Here is a 5,883-nt window from a genome sequence, read left to right on the forward strand (position 1 = left end):
AAAAAAAATCAGTTGGATTTCGAAGGATTTCACTCATCCTCAGCCTTCCCTACCCTTCTCAAGGGCTCCGTCTCTCCAAGGGTCCAACTGATCTTCCCTCTTGATTAGGAGTTAGGGTCCTTTCAGAAAGACCCCTGATTCTCCCTTCAGCCTGGCCCAGGGCCAGGGCCCAGTCCACCTCCATCCAAGTCAGCCTCCACCCTGATCGCAAGAGTCAAGTCTGGACACTTACCCGGTCAATCCCTTCCAGCTTGGCCCAACTTCTTACCGGACTTGGGGGGAGGGGGAGCTGGTGAGGAGGCAGCCGAGGGTCGTGGAGGCTCTGCTTGGCCCTCCTTTCCCTTCACCCCTTGACTTTGTCCCCCTTTGTCGATAGCAAACTATCCCAAAAGTCGCTATGACATTTAGATGTCAAATGGATAGGGGTTTTATCTCGAAGTTAGATCGTAAAAATCGCCGAGAAGTCAGACAGATACCCCTCACTGGCTCGAGAAAGTCACGTGAGGTCCATAAAGTTAGTTTTATGGTTTTGGGGAGTTGACACCGCACAGTATATTTCACATTCTCCAGAATGTTAAGTGACACTTTAACTGCTTGCTGTGATGGGGAAGGGGGCAGAAGTAGGTGAGCACTCTCCCAGCCTGGAGCAGCCGGACCAGCCCAGAAGGCAGCAGCGGCCCAGGCCAGCATTCCCACAGTAAGTCGCTTTCAGCTTTCGCTTTTACCCCTTGCAATTCTGGGACTTGGGACTGGGGGAAGAAAACTTGTTTCCAGCTGGGGCTGTGGGGTGATGTAGGGGAAATTTAGCCTGTTTTATGCACCCAGTTCTAAGGGACTGTGTGCCTGAAATGAGTGCTCTCAGTTTCATAAGGCCTCATGGGTCGGGGATGCCTGATTTTTACTAGCAGGAGTGTCTGACTTTGTGGGGAAAAGGGTTTGTGTGGGGGATCTATGCTCCCTCAGTGCCAGTGGAAATTTAGGGACCAAGAAAGAGGGGTGTGTATTGCTGAAGGAAGGGGCCATTGTGGGGGGCCACTTCACTGCTGGATATCTTCAGACAGCTATCTCTCCACCCTCAGTAAAGAAACTTTATGACATTCATTTGTCAGAGGTGCGTGTGGGGGGTGCACCTCTGGGCACTTTTATCCGGATACATGTGAGCTGAGAAAAAGCACCGGGTAGGTGGCTGCTGTGGGCTGCCTTGCTCTGGGGTGCTCTCTGGCTTTCAGATCTTTGAAGCTGGGGTCCCTCCGGTTATCTTTGGCTTCATCAGGCTTCTCTGGGATGGGGAGCACAGCGCTGCTTTTGCTTCCACCTTCAGCCTGTTGGTCTCAAGCTAATCTTTCTTCTTGGCTCAAAGTAGGATCCTGAAGTCAGACTAGGGAGCGGACAGAGTGGGCAATCCCCCCAGTTCAAAACCTAATTCCTGAACCAGGAGTGGGGGAAGGGAAGAGCTTCTTCTCTTGTCTAGAGGTGTTAGGTGTTTAAGTAGAATTCTGGCACGCCCTCCATAAATAAAATTAGCTCAAGAATACAAATCCCTCAACTGTCAGGAGGAAATAGATTCAGGAGCTGGAAGAGAAAATAGGAAAGGTGCTCTTTTCCCTCTCTTTTCCCTCTTCTCTTCGGGGCACACCCTCAAAGGCCCCTTTGTTTTGTGGCACCATAAACCAGAGAGACTTCAGGATTTGATCCCCAGGGGTTCTGTTATTTTCTAGGGAAAAGTCACCCTTCTAAAAGTCAGAGGCCTCTTCCCCACCAAATTGACCCCCCTCCAATTTAAGACCCATGGGGCTAACTACCCTGTCACTCCTACTTTCACCAGCCTGCCATCCCTTGATTCACCTCACCAACTGCCATAGGTAGTTTCTGGGATTGGATATGTGGCACCTCAAGGGGCTTCTGATCTTTGGGACAAGGATGGGGTCATAAGACTCCCTTTTTCCCATTAAGGGACATTGGAATTCTCCCCCTCTCCTCTTTCTCCTGAAGCCACTCTCTATTCCCTGAGCTCTCTATCCACTGCCCAAGCCTGACTTACAGGAGATCCTTAACAGGCTTTAAGAGCAGAGTCACCCTGGTTTGAAGACACATCATCCCAAGAATGATGAGGGCATTTGTATCCCTTAGAAAGGAAACACAGGTCGACTCCCAAAGGATCCCCAGAACCATTGAAAATATAAAGAAGTGCCAGAGACACAGCTTCCACAGTCTTCCACTGTACAAGGCAATGGAGTTGACAGACATGCAGAGAAAGAGTTCCGCAAGGGAGAGTCTGACCTGGGTCTCCAGGGGAACCCCATTCCTACTGTGCCCCTGGCTTCACTCTAATACACTTCCCTTTCTTAAAGCCCTCCTGGAAGCTAGAACCCCAGATAGCAAGGCCTGCTGCTGAAAAATTGTTTCTTCGCCCCCTCTCATGTCAGTTCTGCAGGCTCTGACATCTACTAAGCATATCTGGTTGGATTTTGCAGGATGGCAAAGAGCAACTTGGGGTGCCCACTTCCACCTCAGTGACCAAACCCTTAAAGGGTCTCCTCCAGCTCTAAGCAGGTCCTGGAGAAGACGCCTAGGCTGGGCTTTCCGTTTCTCCACTTCAGGCTCTCTAAGCTGGACCCCAGTCCGGTCTGAACCCCAACCAGGACAAGTTGGGGGAGGCAATGAGAGGTGTGAAGGGATTTCTGGTGCCAAGAACTCTCTCCTCTGCCCCAGACCTCTGTCATCTCCTCCTGCCCTCCTCAGGCTATCTCCCTCTGAGAGAGCAGCTCTACTCTCTCCAGAGCTTTGCTCTCCCTCCTCTCCCACCCGCTTTTTCTCTCTGCCAGTCCAGGCTTCAGCCTCTTGAGCTACAAGCCAGGCCGATACCCTCTGGCCAAATCTTCAACCTGGGCAGGCCCCAGGAGGTGACAGCTGGAGATTAAGGCTGCAGTTTCTCTTTTCCCTCTGAGGCCAGCCTGGCCACCACTCAGTGGACAATTCAATTTTGATTTTTTTTTTTGTTTTGTTTTATTTGGTTATTTGTTTTGTTTCTCTGAGGCCAATGGGTGGGAGGAAGTATAAAGAAGTGTAAACAGGAAAGCCAGCCGGGCCTGGAGTTCCAATTGCCCATATTTCATCGGCTTCCTCTCCATAACTGTGGCAGGGACACTTAACCCTTCCCTGGCTGGGAGAAGTTATTCTCTGAGGGCTGGTGAGCAGAATGGGAATATCCAAGAGGAAGCTCCTTTCCTTGCCTGGTTCCTTTATCCCTGGGATTTGCATACCAAGGATTCAGAGCAATGGAGAAGACAGAAGCTCAGCACAGCCCCCCAAACTCAGTCCCGTCCCAGGACTAGTCTCCCCAGCATGGACTTCTCAGCTTGGGGGACCAACCTGGTCAATCTTGGAAGACAGGGCTAGCAAGAATAAGCTCCCCTCTTTTAAGGGAGGGGATACTGGTAACCCTCCCCATTTTTGGAGTTTCTCAGAGTAATCAGATTTTGAGGCTGAGATCTGCCCACAGTGAGATTTATCGATTGCTGCAGCGTGGTTACACATCCATATTAATTAACACCGCCTGGAAACCGAGCTGTTTGGGGAGGGGAAGGGAGACATGGGGGTTCTTGAAGCAGAATGGATATTTCTCCCTAAGTGACTCTGAGGTTGAGATTGGAGGACCCTCTCCACATGAATCCTGTGGCCCTCCCCAGGCTTGAGGCCCCTGGAGTTCTCAGCAAGGGCAAGAATGACTTAGTCTCTACAGTCAACTTCACACACAAGTCTCATGGTGGTGATGGTTGTGGGGGCGGGGGAGGAGTGGATTAAATACCCCTCAGGTTGTTCCTGCAGGCCCCACCCCACTCTTCCTTGTCTCTGGTGGGTTTCCCCAGCCCTCTAAAGGTCTGTCTCCAGCAGAGGTTAACAAGTATCCTTTCTAGAGGGGTTAACCTCCCCCTCTTCACCTTCCTTTCAACTTCTCAAAGGTAGAGGCTTATGATGGTTTTTGACTTTGGTTTGTTTTATTTTGCTTTAGCGTCCCATTGTTGTTGGTAGTGATTGTCTTATGGCCTTCTCCTTTCTCCTACCCCTCCCTCCAAAAAGTGATTAAAATCTGTTAGAGGATTTAATTAAGAGAGTTAAATGAAAAGGAAGGAGGCGCAAATGAGTTGGGGGAAAAAACCCACGCCAAAGCTATTCTCAACGATTAAATCGCCATTTTAACAATGTAATGGAGTTTGCATCCTGAAAGGGGAAATCAACGCTCATATCTCATCAATAATTCATAGAGTCCGGGATCATGCAGAGGTCAGCAGACGGGGGCAGCAGCGCCGGCCTACGTGGGGCTCCGAGCCGCTGCAGCATACATTACGCGCCACCGGCCACACCGCCGCAGTCACCTCCACCGCTGCAGACCTGGGGTGGGGGCACGCCGGCAGGTTTAGGAGGATCTTTCGTTCTTTCTTTTGGCGAATTTACTGATTGCAGGCTCCAAGAGGAAGAGGGGAAATTTGGGAGCCTGGAGAGGATTGGACTTCCGACAATTCGGGAACCTGTCGGATCCCAAAAAGCACCTTTTCCCCAACTTTTAACGTTTCTCTTCCCTCCTTTTCCTTTTCTCGGTAATTTAGGCGTCTCCTCTTTTGTCTCTTCTCCCCCTAAAGTTCCTCTTGGAGAGAAAAATGCACTCTCTGCAGTATCCTCTAGCTTCTCCTCCCTGGAAACGGTTCCCAGGCTGCAAGGCCGCCCTCTGGCCTGCCTCTCCCCGAGTGGATCCGGGCTGAGCCTTGCGGCTTCGGAGCACAGAGGCTGATTTTGGTCGCAGCGATCCCTGACCTCGGAGCCCAGTGGGGTAGGGCTGAATGCATCCAGGGAGGAAAGGTACCTCGCAGGCCCCAGACCATTTTGCCATACCAAAAGATGACCCAGGCCAGTTGGAAAGGTGGGGAGTCAGCATGGAAAGACACACTTAGGGGAGAAGTGGAGGGCAAGTGCCAACCTGTGTGGGGCGTCGCCTCTTGGGGGATTTGGAGGCATCGTGGAGGATACCCCATTTCGGGGCTTCTGCAGGCTTGTCCTTAGGTGCGTGCATCTCTAATTCGTTTTCTTTTCTGTTTTCTGAATCCCAAAGGATCCTAAGGAAGGAGAAAGGAAATCCTTCCCAGTGAGAGGTGGCGGTCTGGGAGGCGATATTTGGGCTGAAGGGAAACCGAAAGCGCGCGGGTTGTCCGCACGGCCGCTGCTTTGGACTAGAGGCAGAGGCTGTAACATCCCGGAGCTGCCAGTAGAGTCCGCCTTAGACCAAGTTCACAGCCAGGCTGGTGCCTCCGAGGCGCCAGCGAACGGCCGCGCAAGGTGGCCCCGGGCCCCGCATTGTTGGGACACTGAGCTCTCCCTCCAGCTCTGTGAGCCCAGTGGCCCCCTCTGCTCCCGAGGAGCCCCTAATCCAAGCTCTTTCCACCCTTCACCCCAAAAATGCCCTTCTCCAGGTCAGCCCATTCTACTGCTCGCCATAGGTCTCCTCCTCCAGCAACCTCGGCCCCACTCGGGGGTCAAAAATGAAGAAGGGTGAGTGGTCAAAAGCCCTTCCAGGCATCCCAATAGAAGAGACCGTTGAAAATGCGTGAAGTGGGTTCCGCGTCTTTTTCCAAGGAGTTATTTAATAGTCAAAAGACTCATCTTGCCCAGGTCTAAGGCCCTGGGGGAGTGGGGACATTGGCAAAAGGGGGAGGGGTAAGGAAAACGTTTTGCCCTGGGGTTTCTGCGGCCGACTGGCGTAGCAGAATGAGACCCTGGGTGGTGAGGCCAGTGTTATTGCCAGAGGGGTCGCAAAGTTGGAGGGTCAAAAGTTTACACCATGCGTAAGCGAGCGCGGCGGAGGCGACTAAGGGCGGGGGTGGGGGCAGG

Source organism: Rhinopithecus bieti, unplaced genomic scaffold (genome assembly GCF_001698545.2).
Source record: "Rhinopithecus bieti isolate Rb0 unplaced genomic scaffold, ASM169854v2 scaffold_35856, whole genome shotgun sequence".
NCBI lineage: Eukaryota > Metazoa > Chordata > Mammalia > Primates > Cercopithecidae > Rhinopithecus > Rhinopithecus bieti.